The 13,967-nt window shown below is 34.1% G+C and overlaps 1 protein-coding gene across 30 annotated transcripts in view; it reads left to right on the top strand.

Annotated features, from left to right (window-relative positions):
• The window catches only part of Tenm3 (teneurin transmembrane protein 3), a 2,373,066-nt gene that overhangs the window by 2,208,263 nt on the left and 150,836 nt on the right, over positions 1 to 13,967 (top strand). The gene's annotated exons all lie outside the window — the stretch shown is intronic.

Here is a 13,967-nt window from a genome sequence, read left to right as displayed (position 1 = left end):
CGCTATATATGGAATAGTAGGAACCAGAATCTATCTACCAATAACTGCAATACTCTGTCTATCTAAATTAGGTAATTTGGAAAGTGTAATAACCATTCTGAATCACTACAGTTAATGGAAAAACAGAATTATAGAGCATGAAAGAATTTTAGAGATAATTAAGTCAGGGATGGCAGCTACATGGCATGTTTTGTGTAGTGTTATTTCCAATTTTTTGACCATGGAAGACATCACTAATGATTCAGAGCACTCTTTCCCAGTGAACCTGGAGACATCCTCATTATCCTTATAAGAGTGCTGCATATAGTACCTCAAACAGCCACTACCCATCAATCAGAGATGAAAGCCAGATGAAACCTTTCTGTCATTTTTTTAATCAAAGTTAACTTCTTCCTCATAAGATGATCAAACCAGATACTGAAGGGGTTTTCTCCTGTCCAGGATCATATCCTGGTGAGACAATAATATGCTGTTCCAGAACACTCAAGGTAAATGAGGAATTTCACAACCACAAACATCAGTGTTCTGAGATGAATTTCTAGTATTTAATTAGAAAACATCCCAACCATTAGGAGAATTCCCTCTAGTCAGCTGTATAAATTACTTGAACCGGTCAGAAGTCCTATCAAAACTTCAGAAAATAGAGAAAGTGAAAAGTTAATTGTAATCACATAGTTTGTAGAAACCACTGTTGACTTTTCAGTACATACCTGTCCAGATGTTTTTCCATGCATTTTAAATTCAGTTTCATCAGGCTTTTTTGTAAGTACATATACATTATCCATAAAATTTTATTTAGTGGCTATTTTTTAATTAACCAGTCCCAAAAAATGTAATGACTTTATTTTATGCATGTGACTGTGTATGTGTTTGTGTGTAGTCATTTAATCAATTTTTTAAATCGGTATAAATTTTCTGAAAGAAATTTGCAATCCCAAAAGGTAGGCAAGCTTTAAACTTTGCAAATCAGTGCAATGTTTCTGTCAGCTATACTAGTGATCATCTATATGGACATATTTCATTATCAATATTTTTAAACTTTGTCAAGCTCTTAGGTTAAAACATTTTATCTTTGTTTTAATTTATACTAGTAGTGCTGAATGTCTTTTCATATATTTGTTGGATGTTTGTCTTTTTGTTTATGTTGGTCTAATTTTCCTCCATTTTCTTATTAGGACTTTTCTCTGTTCTTTTTGATTTGCAAAAGTGTTTTTAATTAAAAATATGAATTTTTGTGATATGTGTTATATGTTTTTCCAACTTGCTATTAATTTTGTTCATAGTCATTTTTTCCACATTCCATCCAGAATTTTTTAAGTAGTCAGATTTATCAAATTTTTCTTTATAATTCCTTGGTTTTATACATTATCTGTAAAGTCCTTATTTAATCTAAAAATTATTTTTTAATGCACTTAAATTTATTCTGCTACATATATGGTTCTTCACTAGCCTTTTTTGGTGCTGGGAATTAAACACAGGGTCTCACACATGCTATGCGAGCACTGTACTACTGAGTTATACCCCAACTCCTCTTGGATCCTCTAATAGTTATTAGCGGTCCAGATTAGTTCTTCATTCTAAAAGCAAGGGAATAACGACATACATGAAAGCACACTTTCAGTAGTACCTCTTTCATAGTAGCTTGATGAACAAAAAAGCACAAAAGAAAAGAAGGGAAATACCTATCTTTTACTGAAAATATTGGGAATGACTTGATTTAGCAGGTTTCCTTGAACTGGAGCTTGAAAGACAAAAAGAGGAGTTGTTGGCTTGCTGTCAGAAGGGTTAATGAGAGATCACATGAAGAGAGACATCCAAACAATAACAAGGAAGAAACACGAAAGCCATAGTAGATATTTCACATGTGTGAAGTACCCAGTGTGCTTGTGTTTGAGGCTGTGTATGAATTTCCCCATTTAATTTTCTCAGACCATTGAATTATCTCTATTTAAAAACTAGCAAACCTATTGCTTAGAAAGGTACTATGCCTAAAGTCACACAGCAAATAAATGAAGGACACTAGTTGGTAAATTATCAAAGACGCCATTACACTATATCTGCCTCCCATGAGTTTTTTTGAAGAACTGAAAATGGGGAAGAAATTTAAGCATTGGAGAAGAAAAGAATCAGATTTACATTTTTAAATGATTGCATTAGTGGCATTCTAGAGCATGTAACTTGATGAAAGGAAGTCCAGACTTGTGCTTTTCACACTTTAATGTGCCCAGGACCTCCCTGGGGACAGTGTTAAAATGCATATTCTGAATCAGCAGAATGAAATGAGAACTGAGATTCTGGATTTCCAACAGCTCCCCCTCCCCACTACCCATGATGCTGCTGTGGTCTAGAGAACCTTCTTTGAGCAACAAGAGTCTCTGCTAGTGCTACCAAATGTAAATTTCCATGTGATGATGGAAATGTTCTGTGTCCATCCGCACTGTCCATTTCCTTACCCACTAGACATATGTGGCTGTTGAGCACTTGAAATGTGGCTCGTGAATTTAAAGATCTGAAGTTTTCACTTTATTTTTAATGAATTTAAATCTCAAATAGCCACATGTGGCTAGTAGGTACCAGCTACTATTTGAACAGTATAAGTCTAGACAGCTTGTTAAGAAAACTCATCTTAAGGAGAAGATTATAAGTTCCTGTTAGTATAAGCAGTATTTAGAAATAGTTGAATAGATGTGCCATGATTTTTGCATATCACAGTTTAAAAAATAAAATAGATACAATGCAAATGTCTTTTCAGCAGTCACATTATGAATTTCTTTCTTCTACTTTTTTTTTTTTTTTTTTGTGGCACTGTGTATTGAACCCAGGGCCTCATGCTAGGCAGACAATCACTGAGCTACATTCCCAGCCTGCAAATTATGATTTTCTTTAGACTTCTGAGCTCCCAGCTAAAATTCTGCTTTCACTCATTAACCTTTAAGTTGGTGAGTCACAATGAAAATTCTGTAGATGACTCACCGCCATTGTGAAGTCTAATAATAATAATTATACAGACCCATCAAAAAAAAAAACCTGTGCCACTTTAGTGGTCCCTTCATATACCCATTCTTCTTTTTTCTGCTCTAAAACTAGGAAATTTTAAAGATGAACAATAAACAGCAGTTGTTCACCAAAGAATAAGTGAAAAGGAGATAGCATATTGCTTGCTGTTACTTCTGTTTGTTGTATAGTGTATGAGAGTTTTGATTCTTGTTCTTTCCTCCTAGAAGCTCTTGTTTTTGGACAGAAGATAACCTGAAGTGTCTTTTTTTTTTTTTTTTTTAGGGTTTTGTTTATTTTTATTTTGTTTGGGTTTTTCTTTGGGCGGGGAGCAGTACTGGGGTTTGAACTGATGGCTACCACTTGAGCCAAAAGCACCAGTGATTTTGCTTTTAGTTTGTTTTTCAAATAAGGTCTCATGCTTTTGCCCAGGCCTGCCACAGACCACAGTCCTCCTACCTCTACTTCCCAAGTAGCTGGGAGCACAGGTGTACACCACCGCACCCAGGCCTAACCTTGAAGTTTTGATAGGAAAACATTGAGAAATCACATCATGAAACATAAATATTAGTAAAACATTATCAAATACAAATCAAAATAAAGTTTGTAATTATCCCCATTAAAAAAATGTGGCAAGTCATTCAAATTAAATGTCCAGCAACAACATATTGACACTTAACTTTGTGGACAATTTACTTTTACTGCATGATATGGTCAATAAATTCAAAGAATTTTCTCCTTGTAGAGAATACCAAAGTTGTTTCCACGTGTCCTTTAAGTTTAAGGAGCACGATGGAAAACAGAAATCTTACCAGAATATTTTATGCTAGTATATCTTTTCAACCCTTTGCCCTTTTGGCTAACTTTTTTTCCAACCAATAATTCATTTGACAATTAATTTTTTTGGCTTTTTTGAAGTCTTTTTGAGATACAATTTATATGTCACACAGTTCCCCAATTTGAAATGTACGATTCAATGGTAATTAGTGTATTTATGCAGTTTTATAACTGTCATCCCAGATAATTTTACAATATTTCCTTCACCTTCAAAAAAGGAACCCTAAATTTTTTAACAGTTCCTTTGCATTTCTAACACCCCAGTAGATTTTTCCCCCTTATAAAAATTTGTCCGCAAAAATCTGAATTTTTTTTAAATCTGAATTTTTTTAAGGAACTGTTTTGTTAACTCATTTTCCAGTGACTAGAAATAACTCAGCATTGTTCTTATGAGCTCTTGACACATGCTGCTAACCAAAGAACTACTCAAGTTTTCAATATGTCTTTTCATTTAAAAAATACATATGTAGTTATTTACTGCTTTTGAACAGCTGCTACCAACTGATTCCTAAAATAGACATTGTCACTTGTCTGCTAAAAATGCTATTTAGCAGCGTAAACATTCCCTAGACCATTGAATCCAGGTTTATTGCAGCTGTGATTCCTTAGCCATTGTCTGTGCTGCTTCTGTGTCTATTTGCACATTATGGACATTTTTACCTCTTCGTGCCTTGACGTTGATTATGGTACTATATATATATATATATAACTCAGGGTCAGAAAGGAAAATATTTCAGCCCTTTTTGCTTCATGAAAAATCAGCCATTTAAATATATATGGCAAAATAAAATGTGTTGTGGCATTCTTTCTTCTTTTTGGAATGAATGTCTTTATAATAAAAGTGCTGTTTTATGAGGTTACAGAACACAGCCAACCAATGAATTACATACCATTTTTCACTATAGCTTCTTCTCTTAACTCTTGGATGCATTACATTCAGAAAAAAATGTATTTTATATGAGATGATCCCATCAATACTAATGGGATTTCATTACAGTGTAAAAACTGTACTGCCTAGATTTTAGAGGGTGAAAAATTATAAAATTAAAATTTTGGCATAATGTATCAGTATTCTATTTTTATAATTTTATATACATGAAATTAAGGACACAATTAAGCTTCATTGAATAATGAGTGAAGGCTCAGAATCTCAGAATAAAACAATTTACTTCTAGGAGGGGAGTAATATAGTAGTTTGATAAAGTATACTGTTGTAACACTCTGAATTTGTGAATCCAAAATAGAGAAAATCTAACAAAAATGTAATTCTGGATAGTTGCATTTTTTTCCTTATTAAAAACAGCATTTCGTAGGGATGAAATTTGGCCTTCATATACATAGCACTCCTTTAGCACCCACTGAAATTTTGGCCATTTCAACATTTGCACTCTGTCCTAATTTTCAGTATGAAGTCTGTGAATTTGTAGAAAATTCTACTTTTTTAAGTCTAACGTATTATATAAAACCTAAAACATTGAGTGTCACTTGAAATTCAGTCCAACCTACAGTCAGCTCTATATAATGTACTATCAGTGACTTCTGAATTGAACCTAATGTGGGAAAAAGCTATATAATTATACTTGATTTTAGCAGCATACATTTTTGTTGCTGTTTATTAGCATAAAAGTATTTAGTTTTGAGTTTATCCTATTCTTTGTTTATTATTATACATGATACAGAAAGCACTACCAAAATCAAGAAATTATACAAATGTAGAAAGTATACAAGCAATTTGTTTTGCTCTTGGCTTGATGTGAGGTCCATAAAAAATACTAACTTTAGACAGACTGTCTATACATTTAAATACAGGGATGTCTCTGACTTGAAAAATAAGCAAAGATAGTAGCAATAAGAATACTTTTACAGTCATTTCAACTTCAGTTTGTGCCACACATATCTTGTTTGTGAAATATAGTGATGTTTTCTCTGTTTTAGGATATCATTTTTGCAGAATGTAGCAACATCTCCTGACTAATGACAAGTGGAAAGCGTAATACAATATTTACCATTTCAGTGCTACATTGCATGAATATTTAATTGGTGTTGCCTATGTCATTTGCTTTTACATTAGTGGTACTGAGAGCAGTGTGTTCAGAAAGCAATATCTACATACAGTATAGTGAGAGTGAGAGGAAAAGTAGCTAGCATACATACTGTTAAAGAACAACTTGATAGATGGCTAGGAATTTTGAATGAATTTAACATAAAATCTTTAAGCTCCATATTCAGAGGTCTCATCCTGGAATTTAACAGATCAAATAAAGTTCAGATATTTATTTAAATGTTCATTGTTCCTACAATCATATTTGAATGTCTACAGACTGCTCACCCCCACCCTTCTTCCTTAACAATAAGATTCCAAAGTTCTTTCTTTTAGTGTCTTTCATAATAAAACCAACCTCTGTCAGAAGAGGAAGTGTTTGTTCTTCTACCCATCTATCTATCATTCAGTCAGCACTTACTTATTGAGTAACTACTGTGGGTCAGACGCTGTGATAAAGATGGCAGTAAACAACATAATACAATCCTCCTTAAAGATTATAATCTTCTGAAAAAAAGAAATGCCAAGTAATTAATTATGATGACTATTTTAAAAGGAGAAGTGGGCTGGGGATGTAACTTAGTAGTTGAGTGCTTACTTAGCATGTGCTAGGCCTGGGTTCCATCTGCAGCACTAAATAAATAAATAAATAAATAAAGGTAAAAGAAGAAATGTAGGAGACTAGGAAAACTCATAAAAGGCAGTACTTAGTGAGTCTGAACATCAAAGAAAGATTTTCCTGCTAAGATCTGAAAATAGCTAGGGTTATGTATTTTGACAAATGCTGACATAGAAACAAATTTTAAATGTTACCACCTAATTCTACATGTGACCTGAAAGATCAGTTGTCATAGACAAAATCTGCATCTTTCTTAGGACAAAAATTTGATGATATTCATTAGTTTTCTTTGTTGACTTAGCTAGAACTCTTCATTATAGTTAACATAAGTGGAAAGAAATGTTACTTTGGAATTTTGTGTCAACTAGATCTAAAATTGTCATAAGAATTTAGTCTCTTTCTATATGTTCTTTTCTATACCATACATACATGCTTTAAGAATTTTATTTAGGTCTGGAGGCATGGCACAACTAGTAGAGTGCCTGCCTAGCAAGCACAAGGCCCTGAGTTCAAACGCTTGCACTGCAAAAATATGTATATATATATATATATATATATGTAGATGTATTTATAAAGTATGTCCAGAGACTGGTCTTTAAAACTGTTAGGAAAACGCCATCTCCAAGTTATTTCCAAATATTCGTGAGTACTCTGTGAATTAATTATTCTATCAATTTATTTTGAAGAAATCTTTAAAAATATGTTTTTTTAATTTCAGAAGCTGTTTGGAGGTAAAGGTTGTATTCTATATTTGATCAGCAAAGAGGTCAGCATACCCAGTTTCTATTATTGTGTCTAAAAAGGAGAAAGAACATTACTTCAAGACTCTCCCATTATAGATTTTAAAGACCTCTTATACAGTGAATCAAAGAACATTTCTATTTTTTTAATCAGACCCACTTCTGCATAATATTCAGTGATTTTCTTTAATGCTCAAATTATTAATGTTCTTTCCTTTATCTGTTAGATTTCATACTGGTGACCTACCCAGGATTCCAAAGAGGAAACTAAGACTCCTCTTCTGGTGGACTTTGTGCCAGTAAGTCTGGCATGGCCTTGTCTGGCTCTGTCCTAGGATTTTCTTTTCAACCTAATACTTCAACATCAGGCTGATAACTTGCCGTTAGTTCCTTTAATAGGGAGCACGTTCTCCTTCAACACTTTCATTGAACCTTCTCTGGCTGGAGGAGAGAAGGCTTTCATATAACACCCGTCATTTCCCAGGATGATGTGAGGACGTTTAAGACTAGGCAGATAATTCCTGTCATTTCTAGAAGAAATGACATAAGTTGTTTTGCAGTTTTCAAATTTTTGTTTGTTTTTTTTTTACATGTATCTCCTTTTAATTATTTCCAGTATCTCAGTTGATTTAATTCTGTTCAACTTAACTACTATTGAATATCTTTCTTAAATACTGAAATCACAAAGATGAAAAGACATCTTCATTACAATGATCTCCCAGTGTTATATGACAAAATATAATGTCAAATGTGCATATCACATTGAAATATATATTTTAGAATGCTATTTATAAGTACTGACAATCAAAGCGTGGAAATTTGAGATTATATTTCACCTCTGACATTAGCTAGCTGGTATAAATTAGACCAAGGATAGATAATTTCTATAAACTTGAGTTTCCTCATCAGTATAAATAGGTTTAATAATAGTATAACTTCTAGGAATATTTTGGCCTTGCAAAATGTAAGTGCTCAGTTAATTGTAGTTGTTAACAGTATTATTTCTTATATCATCCTAGTAAACCAAATATTATTGTCCACAGTTTTTAAAAAGAAGAATCGTAGACCCAGGGAATCAGTGACTTCTTCATTGTTAGAGACAGTATATGTTTCAGAAGGGGACCACAATCTAGTTCTCTTTATTTTGAGACAAGAACTTTCCCCCACTATATTATAGGATTTTTCTTCCGTAATAAAACTTAAGAATTTACAGGTAATACATGGATAAGACAGTAACTAACAATGAGTGACAAAATGAGAAATTTCTTCAACTTACAATTAGCATTCTGTTATTTCTGATTATGTCATGAGGAAGGTTTCAGTAGATATTATAATTTCTGTGCCACCTGTCTTTAACAAATGAAGAATAATTCTGCTGGCTATAGTTTCTATCTAGATTTTAATAACAATATTTACTGTTCATACCATACAGCTTTTATTTATATAAAGAAATGTTGACTTTATGTTAAGGTCAGCATCTATAAAATTTCTTCTAAAATAAATGCAATAAAATTTTTTATTTATTTTAAATAAAACACTTCAAAGAAAACAGAATAAAATATATGTATGTAGAATATTTATAACAGTGCTACAAAAAGCTCACAGTTATTTCATAGAGAAGATAGTACATTTTTTAAAATGTGTAGAATCACTGCAGAAGGGGCTAAAACTGTTGTAGGTCTTTCCTTTGAGTCTCTTAATTTCATTCTAGATACTTAATCTTTTTTTTTTAAGGGAGGGGGAGTGGACACAGGGTCTCCTTATAGCCTAAGCTGGCCCTGATTTCGCTGTCCTCTCAGCCTCCCAGGTGCTGATATTACAGGTGTACACCATCATGCCTAGCTAGACCCATAATCTTTTCAATATTATGTTTCCAGTTTTAACAAGCTAGCTGCATGATGTAGCCACTGAGCCAATGGGAGCTATGTAGAACTTAAAAATACAACTTAACCATATTATTTCAGCCATTTCAAGTAATTACAAATTTTGTCTTTATTTTCTGTTTTTAGAGTAAAGATATTTTTAGATGCTTTTTGCTTCAGAGAATTTCTTTATGAGCTTAGAAAAGAATCACACATAGAGAAGCAATGCATGTTTCAAGTGGGAAAGTGGGCCATTTATTTTTAGGGAAGGAAAGTGAGACCACCAAATGCAGAATCAAGCTGGCACCATGACCAAGTCTACTGGGGATCAGAAACTGCAGCTTCCTTTCTATTTTTCTTTATACTACATTCCCCCACATGCTCCATAAATAATAATAATTAAAATATATTAATTAAGAAAAAGTGCTCTACAGGTGATCCCAGATGAAGGAGGAACCACTGAAACACTGGACTCCTCTAAGTTCTTTTCCTACCCTGCCCATGGGGTGAGACAACATAGTCAGGGAGGCTGATGTGATCTGTCAGAGTTAGGTACTGAAGGAATCCAGAAACTCTGCTGTGGACCCCACAGCATACAGCTTCTCACATGAAGCAGAACTTGATGAGATGGACATTATTCATCATTAATGATGAATAAACCATGTGAGCTTAGATTCCCGAAGGGTGACTGATTTTGCTTAAAATTACCACTTGAAAACCACATCATACCATGCATGTGTGCACACGTGAACACATAGACACTCACAAATCACACTATCTCGCAAAAGTAACACCTTGGAGGAGACCTGGACTACTTTGAAGGGCTATTTGGCTAAATTTTACCATATTTTAATATATCGACATTCCTCTAAGAATATGTATATCTTAATAGTTTTCTCTTTCAAGAATGGCTGTTAAAGCATCTTAACTTTTAAAAGGCTTGTCATCTTCAAATCCTATATTCTACTTCATTGAGGGGAGGGGCAGGTCCTGGGGATCAAACCCAGGGCCTTGCACATGCCAGGCAAGCACTCATCACTGAGCTGTATCCCCACCTATTCTACATATTCTACTACCTTTTTAAAAAGTCAAAAGGAGACAGGAAAAAATGTATTTTTAGTTAAGTCACTAACATACATAAACATTTGTTACATAAAAATAACATGTAGTTCTTAAAGTGACTATAGAAGCAAGGAATCCAGAGGATGATCAAGTCAGTGCTGCAAGCCTTTGAATAATGAGCTGGAGCCCTGGGGTTTCAATGGCAAAGCTGTTAATAACTGTCATTAATGATTCCTCTGTTACATATATTTCATGATAGTGGCAAATGACGCAAATGATTTCATTCTATATTTGTACTGTTTTTGAAGTATATCCTCATACCATGTTCCTTAATGTTGATAACTGTTACCTCAAAGATCTCAAGTCTAATAATGACTGATCCCTGTGGGCAGGTGATTGTGATGGTTAACACGTTCTCTCCGTTAGATTGGAGAATGAATGTTTCTTTCAATCACTGAGCAGACCCTCCTCCCAAACAAGAAAAAACTAATGAAACAGTAGTACAATAGTCTGAATTAGATATATATCCTAACTTAATTCCCTTGGTTGCAGAAAACAACAGCTTGATTTTCACCAGCCTCTGTTAGTTAGCTTCAGCATTGGCTGTCAATGGGCATGTGGAATTATCATGTCCCAAACAGCATTCCTTAGATGGCTTATACTGTGTCTACATGGTTAGCAGGAAAAAAAAGCAGTGAGCTTCAAAGACAGAATTTTTAAATGCTACCATTTATAAAAGAATATGAGTCAGATATGGCATAAAGAAACTTACAAGTTAAATCACTGTTTATTTTCATCAAGACATTTTGATAATCAGTGTGACTCCATTAATGACATCATACCAAAAAAGGAGGGAAAGAAAAAACAGCATAGAGATATAAAATATTGGCAGCCTTTCCTTACCCTGTTTCTTCCCTCCCCCACCCCGAATCTGTTCATTCATAAAGCCTGTGATTTCAGAATGTTGTCCAAGTTAGTTCTTTTGAATATCAAAATATTCTTTAGTTGACAAAATAATTTCCTTTCTGTTAATGACAGCTAAGAATGTGCAGCTATAAAAGCTTTCAAAAGAAATACTGATTTTAAAATAACCATATTTGGGTCAGCAAGGTGTAGACTGTTGAAATAACATTATCCTTAAAAGTTAATAACAAATAATAATGGAGTAGAATGCCAAAATATTGCCTAACACATTCCGTCAACATGTATATAAACACAGCAGGAAATCCAAAACAAAAGCTAATTTATGGAAAACTATGTATTCCTAATGACAGTTTAGACCAGTAGGGGGTCCAAGTTACAAACTGCAATCTTTACACAAAATGCTTTCATTTTACAGAGAAAACTTGGTTGTGCTGTGGAAGTATGTATCACATCTAATCATTGCCCTATATTCAAGAGTATTTTTCTTTTTTTCCATAAAATCTAATAATTCCACATGTGCATCGTGGATATTTATATGTTTCATGACATTGCAACAAAAAAGAAAAAAATGTGCTCTCAAACCCCAAGATACCCAAAGAATCATACATATGAAATGATAATTTGACCCTATGCAGGGTTTTCAAAATAAAAACAAAGAAACAATGCTAGTATTTTAGTCTGTTGGCTTGTTATTGATACCAGCTATTTTTCAGTTTCCATGATTTAACCTGAATATTTGGATTTTAAAATATATTGACATATCATAAAATATAAATCTGGAAGAGATTATCTAGTGTACTCCTTTCAGAATTTTATATAAATAAGATCTCTGCCTCAAAGAAGCTCAGTAACTTGCCACAGTTCCACAACTAGCTAGAGCCAGAATTACAAGTGGGAATCAGGTATCTTTTAATGTAAACATAAGGCACTGAATTTGCATTGAAAATAGTGCCCTTAACTATAAGGGTTCAGATACTGATTTTTTTTTTTTCTACAACTTCTGTTAAGAGATTTCTTGTTCTGGGGTTTGAACTCAGGACCTCTTGAGCCATGTCCCCAATCCTTTTGCTTAGTTTGTTTTTCAGATAGGTTCTTGAGTTAACTTTGCCCAGACCACCATCCTCCTATCTCCATCTTCCCAATAGATGGGATTACTGGTGTGCTGCAGCATGCTCTGCTTGTTAAGAGGTTCTTGATGAGCATTTGTCAGAAAGATTATTTGGGAGAAAGTGTACCATAGTGGACATGAGGGGAATAATAAGACAGGGAAAACTATACCTTAGCTTGCTTTGGTGAGCTTTCAAGGTTTTAGAGACTAAACAAAACTGAATTGCAAATATTTTCAGATTTTTTTTTGCAGTACTGGAGTTTGAACTCAGGGTCTCACATGTGCTTGGCAGGTGCTCTTACCACTTGAGCCACTCTGCCAGCTCTTTTTTTGTGTTGGGTATTTTTGAGATAGGGTCTCAAGAACTATTTCCCAGGGATGGCTTCCAATCAGGATCCTCCTGATCGCTGCCTCCTGAGTAGCTAGGATTATAGGCATAAGCCACTGGCACTCAGCTTCAGGTTGATATTTTTAAAATTAGTTTTCCTCACCCAACCTTAGTTCTACTATTCTCTAATAATTTTTATCTTTATAAGAATGTTTGCTTGATCTTGTAATATTAAACTGCATTTGGGCAATAATGGCAGGCCTGCTAAGAGCTGTGCTGTGTGTTGCCAAAACCTTGGAGAGTAGTCTTCAGGGCTCTGGTGGCATAAGCTGCCCTCGAGTTACTGATGGAAAGGGTGCCTGTTTCTGTGTTCCCTTCACAACATCCCCTGTAATTTGCTCCAAGGTTCTGACAGATTGCTGGACTCTGTCACCAGCTGTCACCACCCCTCCTTCCTATCCATATTTGGCAGGCTCTGAAAAAATCAGGCATGCCAGTAGAAATAATAGTAACTGTGGTAACAGCTTCAGTGGCATGGTCCCCAGAGATCAGATCAAAACTTGGCACCTTTTTCCTCAACATGAATCTAAAAATGGCACTAAATTTGCTACTTGGTGGTATATAATTTTTCTTAATTACACATTTTTGTTTCAAAGTGTTCCACATGCTGTTTTAAGTGTCAAACCAACATATACTGGTTAAAAACAATGGCATGCCCCTGTATGTAGTGCCATGGGTTCTGTTCATCTCCATCAACCTTAAAAAATAAAAGCAATGCATACTGTAATTTCTCTCACTTGAATAGTCTTTGAGTCAGAAAGCGAATTTCTTCATAAATTTTACTCACAGGTCCTTACTAACATATTGTCACAAAATTGTCTCAATTCATGAGATTTTTGTTTCCCCTTAACATTTACTGAGAAAACTTACAGGTTAAAAAGAAAACTCCTAAGAGGATATAGAATGAATGTTTTTGAGTTACTTAAGAAATAGTTAAATTTTCAACATCTTTAAATGTGGTTATAGTCTAAGAATACCAGAAAACAAGCTAAAAAGATACAGCATAACTAGGCTACTAGATTGTAACCCAGGTTTCAGTAGTTATTAATAACTTAATATGTAGTTCATTCATAGACTTGGTATACTGGGTTTTCCTTATCATTGGTTTTGATGGTAGTATATAAAGAATGCTTCATTTTGTAGAAGACAAATGTCAGATGTTACAACTTATTTAAAAGGGGTCTTTATTGAGTGGGAATTATCTTATAAATCTGTGTTCTAATATCCTGACAAAGAGTGGAGTTACATTAGGTGCCATTGAAGACTCCTAACTATGACAGTCTAAGATCTTCTATTAGTCACCCCACATTCTCAGGAATCAATTCATCTGTAGAGACCCAGCCATCCAAACTTAACTGTAAGCATTTGAAATTTTGGTGGTTTATATTAGGT

The sequence above is a fragment of the Castor canadensis genome, chromosome 14 (genome assembly GCF_047511655.1).
Source record: "Castor canadensis chromosome 14, mCasCan1.hap1v2, whole genome shotgun sequence".
NCBI lineage: Eukaryota > Metazoa > Chordata > Mammalia > Rodentia > Castoridae > Castor > Castor canadensis.
Note: the sequence above shows the minus strand (reverse complement) of the source record. Positions and strands in the feature narration are given on the sequence as shown.